This window comes from Mesoplodon densirostris, assembly GCF_025265405.1.
Source record: "Mesoplodon densirostris isolate mMesDen1 chromosome Y unlocalized genomic scaffold, mMesDen1 primary haplotype SUPER_Y_unloc_2, whole genome shotgun sequence".
Taxonomy (NCBI): Eukaryota; Metazoa; Chordata; class Mammalia; order Artiodactyla; family Ziphiidae; genus Mesoplodon; species Mesoplodon densirostris.
In genome coordinates this window covers 1,570,116-1,583,986 of record NW_026778237.1, presented here as the reverse complement: position 1 = coordinate 1,583,986, position 13,871 = coordinate 1,570,116, and the positions used below count along the sequence as shown (strand labels likewise).

Sequence of the window (13,871 nt, the reverse complement as noted above, 5' to 3'; positions counted from 1 at the left end):
AAATGTACGATCACCAATATTTTCTTTGGCTTCTTGAAAATATGCACCCCCGTGCACTTTTCCCCTTCCGCTCATCATCTACGCACTTAAAACCCCCTGTAAGCTCAACTCTCGTATTTCTCAGAAAGGCCGTTAATGTTCATGATGCCCCTTTCGCCTTACATGAGCAGGTGCTCAACATTTATTGAATGAGTGTCTGCCAATCCAATGGATGCACTTTCAAAAATTCCTCCCTACACTCACCCTGTGATAAATTATATTTAGATAGAACTTTTTAGATTATGCCCTGCTTTCATGCACATTACCTAATGTAATTCTCATAGTATATGTTTTTATCTTTCATTGCATTCTTAGAAGTTTTCCAATATCTTAAATTTATTTAAATGATTCTCTTTCCTAATTCATTGCCAGGAGAGTCTCATCATGTCTTTTATGTTACTGTATATACAATATATGCACAGAAAGTGCCTTCTTGAATCAAAGAATCATGAACAGGAAATAAGCTAATGTCATATAAAAGCACACACATACACACACACATACACAAAACCAGATTTTCACATCTTTAAAAACATGCTTTCTGGAATATAGATCATATGATCACTACATACCAGTAAATGCAAAAGTCCATATGATACAACCAATTTGCAACATATTACAGTTTTAAAGCTTACAAAATATGTGTATATGGCTTAAAATCAAATCAAAATAAAACCAAAACACTCTCAAAAGCAGATGAAACGTGTTTACCTCACTGACTCGTCTATCAGCCTTCAGTCTTATTACTCTTTCCTCCTTTAACTGCTTTAGGCACTCCTCCAGGGTTTCCTAAACAAACAGAGTCAATATTATAACTAATTCATAGTATAATATCCAAAAGCCTTTCCAGCTATTGGTCTCATCAGGCTTTAGGGGCAGAGCCAGAAGTGAACTCAGATTTTAGTCTGCTACTGGTAATATCACACCATGCCAGTGAAATGAATGATCAAAATCTATCAAATTGGCAAAGATTTATTTAAATTCCACTCTTTCCAACATAAATTTGTGGCAGCCCACCATAAAAGGCATATGCATATAACATAGTAAGTCAGAAATAAGAAGTTACGACCAAGAAAGAAAAATTCTAGTTTTATTTGTGGGTCTCTTTATAGCAGGAAGTCCTATTAACGAACCTGCTTAGCATACCTGAATTGCATAATTGCAGATTCAAAAGCATGTTTTAAAAAAGTAATCACTTTTAAAGCAATTTACAGTCAAGCACTGTTCCTGGAGTTCCCTGGGTATTAAATAATCGAATCATCAAAACCCTAAGAGGGGGCTTCCCTACTGGCACAGTGGTTAAGAATCCGCCTGCCAGTGCAGGGGACACGGGTTCGAGCCCTAGTCCAGGAAGAACCCACATGCCGCAGAGCAACTAAGCCTGTGCGTCACGACTACTGAGCCTACGCTCTAGAACCCACGTGCCACAACTACTGAAGCCTGCGCGCCTAGAGCCTGTGCTGCGCAATAAGAGAAGCCACCGCACCGCAATGAAGAGTAGCCCCCCGCTCGACGCAACTGGAGAAAGCTGGCGAGCAGCAACGAAGACCCAATGCAGCCAAAAATAAATTTATAAAACAAAAAACCCTACGAGGAAAGAACGATCACTAACTCCATGTTATTTTACAGATGAGGGAAACAGAGGCAGAGAAGTAGAGTAAGTACAGCAGCACAGCCAAGGTCACACCACTAAGTAGCAGAGCCACACGGTGGACTCGGGAAGCTGGCTGCCATTCCTGCTCACGGAGGTGGTAGTCTTCCCTTCACCAAGGTCACTGAAATAAAATGAACACTGATAAACTATCTTAGGAGTTTTAGGAACTAGGACACTTCGGTCCTTGAAGTGGGGACACTGCTTGCAATAGGCAGAATTCTGACAGAGCCCCAAGATGACCACTTACTGAAGTACACAAACCTTCCACTTATCCAATCAAACTCTAAATGTAGGTGCTGTAGTGAAGGGATTTTGCACATGGAATTAAGGTTCAAAATCAGTTGATTTTTTAAGATAGGGAGATTATTTTAGGTGGATGTGGCCTACTCAGGCACCCCATGAAAAGGACCTGAACTTCCTGAATTGAAGTACAAAAGGGACAAGAGGGAGACTCTCCATTGCTGGCTCTGAAGAAGTCCAATGCTGCGGTAGGGAAGGCAAGCGAGAGGCCTCTAGGAGCTGAAACTCTCCCCCAACTGACAGCCAGCAAGGAAATGGGGACCTCTGTCCTGCAACTGCAGAATCTGAATTATGCCAACAAGCCGAAGAAGCCTGTAGGCATTCTTTCCCAGAGCCTCTGGACGCTAACACAGCCAGACTGACATCTTGATTTCAGCTCTGTGGCCCACACAAACTATGGTGAACATCCAACGTTTGGGGCTCAATATCTTACACTTAAATTTCACGTGCTTTAACACTCTCAGGAGGGAACCCACATGTTCCCGTGTGTATCTGAGCAGGAAGCCCAGTCATGCTGTGCCTGGACTTCTGACCTACAGAACTCTGAGCTAGTCAAATAGGTATTGTTTTCAGTCAGTAAGAGTGTAGTAAAAGAATTAATATTCTACTCAACCTCCAGGTTCGTGAACAAAATAAATGATTGTCATTGTTTTAGGCCACTGTTTTGGGGTGGTTTCTTATGCAGTGATAAACAATCATAATACCTATACTTATGAAAACAGTAAGGTATATTTATACATGTTAACTGCTTTGAACAATCACTTAAAGAATGAGGAACTCTATTACCTGCCATCATTGGGAGAGGAGCTGGTGTCACTTTCTGGAGAGTAGCTTTTGGTACCTAACAACAATCCTACATCAGGAGTTTACCCTAAGGAAATCAAAGATGTGGGCAAAGATTTATCTACCAACATGATGTCATAAGATTGTTTATAACCAAACCCTAGAAGAAAGCTAAGAGCCTCCGAATTGGGACTGGTTTAAATAAAAATAGCTCATCGTCTGAAGGAATGCGCTATGAAGCCACTAAGAATGACAAGAGGTCTCAACCAGAGTTAATGAATGGGCTTCAGGAGTGCTACATTCAAAATGTATCTGTGCGTTTTTCCTGGGAGATGATGCATAAGCTTAATCAAATTCTCTGATGTAGAAGAGTAGTTAGTGACATGGCAAAATATTTCTGATACTTTTTTAAGACAAAAGAGCAGATTAGGTGTGTGTACATGCAGAGGTGGCTTTTATTTCCTTCAAGAAGTTGTTCATTGTTTTCAAACATTTGCCCAATGAACATATATTTTTATATTCAGAACATGTTTAAAAAATTGAGAGTCTAAGAACTTCAAATTCTTTAATGTTTCATTACTAAAGCCAGTCAAGTTTTCAATGGGGAAAAAGGGAAAAAAATTGCAAAATTCCTCTACTTTTAATATAATGGTTTAATCAATCTTCTAAAACTGATTTCAAAGAAATTCTAAACAAATAAACAAAAAGACAAAAAACCCTCAGCACGGTCAGAGGAAAGTAGACTAAAATTCCCGAGTGGTTCGAAATAGCACATCAAAGTGCAATTACAGGCAACAGTTTCTCCCTCTAATGGAGGGAATTAGAACACAGTGTTAAATTTTTGTGAAAAAGTGTACCCTCCTCCTACAAAGTATTCAGAATTCATGTCCCTTACGTGGAAATATGGAACCAAAAAAGTTAGAAAGTAAAATTGCTTGATATTCTATTACTTAAGTAAGACTAATGATAAGGCTTTGGAAGAATTTTCCTTCCTGCCGTCTGCTCTCCCTTCCTCCCTTCTGTACACCGGCTAGGGTGATTTTTCTGGGACAAAGCTCCCATCATATTGGATGTCAAATTTTATGTTCAACTCTTCTCCATTTAACATTGAAATCAATCATTTCTCATATAATCAGGGGATTCATAACCTTGATTTTTTTGTGTGGGCTACAAAATATTCCACTGAGTGGGTTTACTGGTTAACCATTTTACACATTTAAATTCTTTCCAACTTTTCAATATTATCAGACAAAATAACCGTTTTTATGCATGAAGGCTTTTTTCCATATTGAGAATAACATAATTACAATAAATCCATAAAAATGAGTTTGAGATCAAAGCAAATGAGCATTTTTAAGGCTCTGAGGTACCTATCTCCAGACTTCTTTCCAAAAGATTTCTGAGATTTTACACTGCCATCAGCGATGTATCACTTGGTATATAACCTCTACTATAACTGTTGGCTTACTTCCTCACTTAGAGTGCAAGTTATTTGAAGATAGGGGGTGTATTTTATTAAGTGTTTATCCCCAGCACCTGTGCCTAGCACAACGTAGACAGTCAATAAATAATTGCTTAATAAGGAAAATCCCTGCCACACACGTACATATAAGATGTACGTGTGTGAAAGACAGACTGTGTGTTTTTCTCTAACTGGATAGATGAAAACTTGTCATCTTCTTTAATGTGCAATTTTTTTGCTTATAATTAGTCATTAAATTTCTCTTTTAGATTATATTGTAAATATTCAGATTCTCTGAGGCAAATGGGCCTAGCACTACCCATTAGCTATATAACCTTGGACAAGTTCTATAACTCTAGGCCTCAACATCCTCATCTATAAAATGGAGATAAGCTCCCATATCACAGAGCTCTTGTGAGAATTACATGAGTTAAAACACATATAAAATTAGAAGAGAGCTTGGTACATAGAATATGTGCAATTAATGCTGAATGAATGAACATGCGAATGCAAACAGTAGTGAAGGGCTTCAAATGAAACGGTCTCATCCCACTCCCACATCCAGCACTCAAGAAGCGACCGATTCTTTACGCAGTTTTTAATTGTAAAATACGATATGTGTACTGAGAAGTGCACAGAACAAAACTGTCAATGTGACAAATAAAAAGAGAATACTTACATAAGCACTACTCGAATCTGAAAGTATTCATACTTGTCAGCATCGCAAAAACCCCCCATATCCTTTTCTCATCACAAGCTCCTTCCCTCTTCCCGGTTAAACACCAACCTCACTTCTTGACAGTCATTTCCTTTAACCTGCATGCATCCCTAACAAAAGAGTTTAGTTGTGTCAACAGCTAACTTTATGTACAGGATCATAGTATATGAAGTCTTTTCTATCTTATTTCTTTCTCTCAACATTGGTTTAAAAAATTCATCCACATTGCTGCCTGTAGCTCTAGTTCATTCAACTTTATTGCTGGATAGTTTTCCCACTGTACAAATACACATCATTTATTTAATTTTTGACTCTTCAGGACATTTGGTTTGTTTTCAGTTTGTGCTAATGCACATCATGGACAGGAATCCTGCTGTACCGGTTACTCTGGTGCATTTACACAGGGCAGGGGTGAGAGCCGCTGGCTCACAGGCTATTCATATACCTTCAGTGGATGGAGAGTGCTAAATGCTTTCCAAAGTAGTTGTGTCGATTTGTACTACAGTGTAAGCAGGGTAGAAGATTCCCATAGTACTCCAGGTCTACAATACCTGATACTACCAGATTTTGTGTATTTGTCCAGCTCATTGGCATGTAGTTTCCTTGGTTTTGACTCACTTGTCTCTTATTACTTAATGAAGTCGTACGCTTCTCTGTGTTTACTGGCTGTATGGATTTCCTTTTTTATGAGGTTTACATCAACTATTGTTATTTTTTTTATTTTTTTTTTAATTTTTGGCTGTGTTGGGTCTTCACTGTTGCGTGCAGGCTTTCTCTAGTTGCGGCGAGCGGGGGCTACTCTTCATTGAGGTGGCTTCTCTTGTTATGGAGCACAGGATCTAGGCTCGCGGGCTTCACTAGTTGTGGCACGTGGACTCAGTAGTTGTGGTCGCAGGCTCTAGAGCACAGGCTCTGTAGTTGTGGCCCACGGGCTTCGCTGCTCCGCGGCATGTGGGATCTTCCCGGACCAGGGCTCGAACCCGTGTCCCCTGCCTTGGCAGGCAGTTTCTTAACCACTGCACCATCAGGGAGGTCCAACTATTGTTATTTTGAATTCTTCTCCATTTCCAAGTAATACTCTTCCATGATTATTTTCTCACTAAATTGGAGGCATTATCTGTTCACTTTCTAACTTACTAATAAGTAAGGGTTTAGTTCCTTTACACTCTTTCCTATGTCCACACTGCTCAGTAAAGTTATGTCATCATGAGTTATTCCACGGCTCATGATCTCTTTGACTTGTAGTGATATACTTAAAAACCTACATTGTTGATCAACTAGAAACTCTCTCAACGTCACGCTTTGTAAAATGAGGACATTCATACCATCTTCTCTTTTTTCTACCTCCTGTCTACCTTCCAAACCTAGCTTTTATGTTGTCAAAGTTGAAATTTATATTCTGTTCTATGTGCAGTTAAGTCTTCTGTTATTTGAGAGTCAGTACGGAGTAAGGTTTAAGACAATAGGCAGAGAGCCTAAACTCAAAGCCTCGATCCAACCTTAAATTAGGTACAGCCTGGGCAAGCTCCTTCCCTGTCTTAGCTTCCTGTTCTCAAAAGTGGGAATGATATTAGCACCAACCTCATAAGGCTATTCAGAGGATTAAATGAGTTAATATATGCAAAAACACTGAGAGCCTAATATATACTAAATACATACTAGTACACAATACATTTCAGTACATACCAAGTTAACACTAATACATACTAAGTATAGTTTACGTTAGTTATTTGTGATTACATGCAAGTTGACAATAAAAGCTGCAAACCAAGACAGCATTGCCGTGATTACAATGAAATTAATATTGCCCACTGCAGATGTACTGTGTCTCTGTGTATAGACTACACCTCGTTCCATACCGTGCCAGTGTCACTGCCCTTGTGCAGGGTGACCACATACCCCAAGCCGCCTTGGGCTGTTCCAGTTTATACCTGTTGTCTTGATGTTACAGCATTAGAGCGCCTCCTTACACTATTGAAGTGTAAGGAGTTTGGACAAGTTCTGGTTTGGACAACAAACTAGATAGGTGGTCATTACCCCTGTGTGTCACTGAGAAGGGGGACATCTATAGTGTCAAGTTTAAGTGGATTCTTCCCTTCCTCACCAATAGTAGGTTAAAAATCAACCACAGTTTAGTTGGCTTCAGGTTTATGTCCGTATAGCCCTTTCTCCTCTGGAGTTCAAGTTCCTTCTCCTCTTCCTCTCCCTCCTCCAACAGTGCCTAATACCTAGAAAGTACAATATGCCTCAAGGTGTTTCTAAGCTCTCAATCACACAATCAATAGAAGCCTCTCCACTCTAGACTAGCTGCAATCTGCACTGAATCCCCTATTACCTTCCTTCTTGGTTTATTGCCTCATTTTACTGGATTATTTCTATAAATAGCTTAAGGTGTAGCACAGGAGGTCAATTTTTCAAATTTCTTTGTGTACAAAATATCTTCTTCAGCCTCCACTTATGACTCATAGTTTGGCTGGATACAAACCCCTAGGGTGAAAATTATGTGCCTGAAAAACTTTGGAGGTATCTTTCTAATGCCTTCCAGGATCCATGGTGCTGATGACAAGTATGATAAAGTCAGATTTAAATTTTTTTTTTATGTGACCAGTAGTTTTCTCTCTGGAATGGATGTATCCTCTCAGTATTTTATTCTATTTTAATTTATTTTTTCAGTATTTTAAAGTTTCACAATGAAGGGTGCCTAGGTATGAGGCTATTCTTGCTCGTCTTGCATAACTATTTTCAATCTGAGGCCTGATGTCTACTTTCAGCTGTGGGGAATTTTGTTGTCCTTTGACAGCTTCCCTCCATATTTTTTCTGGGTCTGGACTTTCTAATAGTAACATGTGGGATCTCCCAGATGCAGCCTCTCTAACATATTTCTATCACATTTTCCACTGTGTCTTTCTTTTTTATATACTGAGAATTTTTCTAAATTCCTACTGAATTTATTTCAGCAACCATATTTTCACTTCCAGGAGACCTCTCTTGCTTTTTGACCATTCTCTTTTTAATTAACACCCTAGTCTTATTTTATAGTTGCTAGCTCTTTTTAAACCTCTCTCAGGATACTAATTAGGGTTTTTTCTTAAATTATTCTGTTCCCTAAATTGTCCCTGGTCCTACTAGGATATGTTTGCACTCTTTCCCCCTCTCTCATGTTGTAAGCTTTACTCAACTAACAGGCAAATGACAGTTATTTTCTATTTAAGAATGAGTGCAGAAAGCTCCCTGAAGTCAACGATTGATTGGCTTCTTATGCAGGAAGAAGTGGGGAGTAACTGTAACAGGATCTCCCCCAAACACAATTTTCTAGGGTATAAAAACTCACACTAGCTGCCCCAGTTCTCACCAGTTTCACTGTTTTCAAAATGAAATCATCTTATTTCAGGAGCGTGAGGGCGGGGCTGGGAGTCCACTCCTCCAAACACAACCCTTCAATGAGCTTCCCTATTTGTCACACTTTTAACTAACTCCACCCTCTCTCCTACATGCGCACCTGAGCATGGGGCTACTTTTTCAGGTGGGGTCAGAATCCTCCTCAGTTGCACGTGGTCCCTGTGCATATTCTAGGTGATGCTTTTCCTCTGTCCTACTGCTTCGGTTTCACACTCTTCCACCTGTCTTCTGTCTTTGAAAACTATGTTGAAATCTCTTGACTGTTGTGGGCTTATATACTGAAACACTTTGATACCATCATTGTAGTGTCTTGTCAAAACAGAGAAGAGCTAAAAGGGTTCTCAGTGCATTCTGAATCTGCTATTCTGTGGTCCCAGTGTTTAAACTTCTTGGACTTCCCCAGTGTCTATTACTGCTTTTAGAAATACAATCTCGTGGTCTACTCATGAAGGAAATGAATACACCACATCTAAAATAACAAGGTAGGGCTTCCCTGGTGGCGCAGTGGTTGAGAGTCCGCCTGCCGATGCAGGGGACACGGGTTCGTGCCCCGGTCTGGGAAGATCCCACATGCCGCGGAGCGGCTAGGCCCGTGAGCCATGGCTGCTGGGCCTGCATGTCCAGAGCCTGTGCTCCGCAACGGGAGAGGCCACAGAAGTGAGAAGCCCACGTAATGCAAAAAAATAAAAAATAAAAAAAAAAATAAAATAACAAGGAATGCGGGTTAGATGCTCTAGGGTCTTGTCATACTCTGCCATTTACTAATAAACCACTTACATTCTACAAATTGTAGGTGCTCATTTATAAAACGAAAGGGAGTAACTCTACATGAACTATAGATTTCTCCTACTCTAACATTTCATAATTTTCTAAGTTCTTTTCTTAAAATTTCTCTATATTATCATTAATTTTAATTAAAAATAAAAATCTAACTTTCTCTTTTGAAAATCAAAGAGTAATTCCCGTAGTCCTACAATAATGGGATAATTAGTTCTGAAACCTGTCAAGTGTCATGTTTTATATGAAGAGAAAGTCATATTAAATAATTTTAAAAAATTAAACATGGACTTTGTAGCACAAAGACAAGGTCCCCCCCAAATGGTGTTCTTTTATTTACTAGAAATGTTCAGCTCTGCATTAAAGTAGAAATAAAATAAATATATTAATTTTGAGGTGCAAAAATTTCTTATAAAAATCCATTTTTCTTTTCTGTCCATAAAAACAAAAGTATGGAATGACATTAGAGGTCAGGTTTATTTGGTAATAGAATGTAGCTTCTTGATATTTTTGATTTTAGGAAAGGAGAATATCAACATCAAAACTTTTTCAACTTTACTTTTATTTAAAATGAGGCCATATTTTCCTCTTATAAAAAGAGAGTTCAACTAGAACTGTCAATTTTCTCATCTGTAAAGCAAGAACACTGAATCAGCTGACTGTATTCATTCAGAACTCAATTTCCTTATCTTATGATCACTGAGGTTCTCCCTAAATCTAATATACTAAGGTTCTAAGGAAAGGAAAATATATTACTAATGACATGTTTTGATTTTAGTTTCTTAGAGTTCAAATGTCCACCATTCACCTTGGTCTAAGCTTAAGGAATCATTCAAGGGGATACAATGCAGATGGGAGGAGAAAACAGAACCCTCACACAAGCTGTGCCGTGTTGCAATCAGGCTTCCATTTGAAAAATAATCTTCTCTATAGCTTTAAAGTGATAACTTTGTACCTGCACTGCTTCTTGTTTCAAACGGATTTTCTCTGGCTCTTCCTGAACACGTTCTGAGGAATCATCAGCCTCTTCGACTTCTGAGGAGGAAGGACTCTCTACTGTCACAGTCACAGGAAATTCTGATGGACCTGAGTGTCTGAGGAAGAAGATAAGAAATCACAGAGTTGTTACACTAAAGTGCAAAGAAAGAAGACAAGATTGTATAAAAGACAACACAAGCCAGATACCAAGTATCCAAATATTAGACGACATTTAACAAAAGTGAACTGAGGTATCATTCTTTATAAATGTCTCTCACTGCTCCTTAGTCTAAAACAGGCAATGACTAAGTAAAATTACAGGAACTTATTTTTGCTATGTTACTGTACAGACCTCTGTTGTACATGCTTAGGATTAGTACTGGGAATTGTCCATATTATTTTATTAAGTTTCTTTCACAGAAGCCAAGTGAAGATCCAAGGTAAACATTTTTTCTCAGAGCAACTTTATACTGCAAATGAAAAATTTATTCTTCACCATCAGACAAAAACAGTCTGGAAGAAAATGTAGTTTTTCAGAGGAAAATACATCAGTAAAGGGACTGATGAATAATCAGAAAGTCAACATATCTAAGCTGTGAATAATAGACATTAAAATTTTAAAAAATAAATCACATACACATACACAACTAAAACTGACCCATCAAAAATTTCATCTTCTCACCACCCTTAAGCCAAAACTAGGGCAACAATTCTCCCAGCAAGCTTCACTGCCACTGCAATGTTGTTCAATAGGACATTTCCAAACATTTAAAAACTGACCTGGCCACAACCCCATAAAAGTCTACAGATCATAAAGAAGTGTGCTGGGATTATATAACCAAGCAGAAGACAAGTCATTAGGACATCATTTTGACAACAAGCAGCAAACCCTGCAGCATAGGAAAACCCTAACAGGAGAATGAGGTGCACACCCCTCTCTCTGGGAATGCAAGGCCAGGACTGACACCCAAGATGCTCTTCTCTCAACCTCAGCAGTGGTGCCTTTCACAGAGCAACTATGCAGTCTCCCAAGACCACTGGGAAGGAGAATCTGATACTGACAGTATTAGCTTGCCATGAGGCCATAAGCAAGGGAATGTGTGTGGCCTTGGTGAGAGAGCAGAGGTTTGGGAGATGCTGCTTTATATTGGCTTTCAGATCAGGAATTTGTACATATAGCCCGCAAACAACGTTTCTTGAAAACATGTGAACATTCTTGAGTATGACAGCTCCATGTGAGGCGTCAGAAATGGCAGTCAAGTTCGTTTCACTGTGTAACAGCTGATTTGCGGACTGGAAAACAGGCTTCCTTGTTTACAGACATAGCCACAAGGCTGCCCGTTGTGTGCCAAATCCACACAACTACACAGTTGCATTGAGAGAGCGACCAAACATGTTTTACATGTATTTATTTCAGAGAGGGAAATGCTTCTTGTAAGGCTCTGTCAGTTTAAAAAGCAAGAAGAATGACCATCCACCTTTCCCAATTCAAGCCCTATATATCATAAATATGATAGCTACACACCAGCAACTGATTACATACATCACAAGCTTTGATGAATGGAAATCCTCTAAAAAGATATCAACAAAACGAAGTTAGATCTTCATGTAAATACATCACCAGTCAAACCCAATTAATACAACTATTTAGTAGTATGAACAGTATCCATATAGAATTGTGTATAAAAATAAATAAGCTCAAAACAAGGACCTGGAGGCCTCTGCTACGGAGAAAACAGAACAGAATTCAGCCGACTGGCTTGGTAATAACTCTCTGAACTGCTGAGAGGCCCCTTCAGCTCCTATGCTCAGGATGGTTGAGATTTCAGTCTCACTTCTTTAAATGGTGATATTAATCGTTCTCTAATTTACCACCCTGTGTGACGAGGATGGACCTGCGATTAAGTGTCTCAGGAAGAAGACAGGAAACCACAGAGCTGCGAAACTCAAGTGCAAACACTGGGGATTCAACACTATAGTTTATGCAACAGCAATTCACATTACCATTTGCAAAAAAGTAGTCGGTTGTCCAGTGGGGATTAGAAACATCCATTTAACATGAGCAACTGAACAGATATTTTACACAGTAACTACTTCAAGTACTATTCAAAATCAATTCTCTTCGTTTTCTTAAGCAATTGTTAATCCCCAATTTCGTGATTACTACCAAGTAAGTCACCTGAAGATCATCTAGAGCCATCTATTTCACTTAGCAAGCCTAAAGCTATAATTCAACCATTTTATTTACTGTTCTGTGACAAAAATTACTATGAACAGCTATCCCCTGGATAAGAAATCAGGTAATGCTAGTTTGACTCACTAAATCTGATTTACTGAGTTAATAAGCCAGTTGATTTAGAATAGGTCTAATGCATATTTTTCATCCATTCTGCATTAAACTAGTTCCCATGCCTACAATGTCTTTTTTCCCATTCGTACGTCTCCAAATTCCTACTTCTGTGCTGTAGGGCTTCGCTCAACTATACCTGCCTTTAATGAAACTTTTCTCACATGCACAATTGGTGATAATTTTAGTCTCCTCAAGACTCCCACGGAGTTACCTCTGTTGTGACACTTGAGAAACAACTTGAAACTCCCAATTACTTTTAATTTTTCTTCCTTAGAGGGCTCATTAGGCAGAAGCCATGTGTGAGTTACCTTTTTCCCTCTACACAAAGCACCAGAGACCACCCACATAATAGAAGTTCCAAAATAAAGAACTCTAAATGACTGAAAAAGACAGGGAATGCAAACGGGTTACCTGTTGCTTTTTGCACTTTCTGCAGGACACAATGGCCGGAAACCAGACACTCCAGGTGATAGCGGTTCAGGAGGGTAACATTCTTTACCAGCAGAGTGTTTCCTTCCATTACTTACAGGCTTCTTTGCGGCCAAGACTACATTTGACAAAGCATGAAAAGAAGGAATCAAGATGCACCAAAGGTCTACAGAGCAACTGTCACACGTGCACACGTCGAAAGGAATCAAAAAGGCACTTGACAATGATGCCAAGCCCATTAAAAAGAGGATCGTTTTGTACAAAGGTTTTACATAAGCCAGCATTTTTAAAACATATAAGTTCTCTACAGTAACAAGTTATTTTAACTAAAACAAAAGTATTGAGATGTGCAGAAATGCAAAAATAAAGTTTAAAAAAAATCCCAAAGTATGATACATTTTATGTATCATGCAGAAACACTCAAGTTTCCTGAATCTTAGAACACCTTTGGCATTTCTGAATCTCAAGGACACAGAAACACAGATACACCCATGACTTCTGCCAAACAGAATCTTCAGAAGTAGACCAAAAGTTAAATTTAAGATGAATTTTTCTATGTAAAAACAATACAAGTTATAAGGCTGCAAGTTGCTGGGGGGTAGGTGAGTCAATTTTACCCTCCTATAAGCCTGTCAACCTTCACTGCTCCTTTGATTTCATATAGAAAACACACACAAAAACAAATGAAACCCACTGGATGAAATAGTGAAATGTGGAGACTTACCCTATATTTCAGTAGTAAAGAGGCAAGTATCTTCATATGAAACATTTGGTTGCAAAAACTAGACCTACGTGTTAATATTTTACTTAGAACAAGCCATATATTAAAATTCACATTTAAATATTTAATTTAAATTTACTGAAAACAAACATCATAGGTTAAAATGGTTATATTTATCCTTCAAAGCTACTATATTTTATGTTATTTTATTTATTTATTTTAATAGATCTTGATTGGAGTATAATTGCTTCACAATTCTGT

The 13,871-nt window shown here is 38.6% G+C and overlaps 1 pseudogene; it reads right to left on the bottom strand.

The window, feature by feature from the left end:
* LOC132483040 (centrosomal protein of 78 kDa-like) overlaps window positions 1–13,871 on the bottom strand; it is a 360,457-nt pseudogene that overhangs the window by 3,445 nt on the left and 343,141 nt on the right.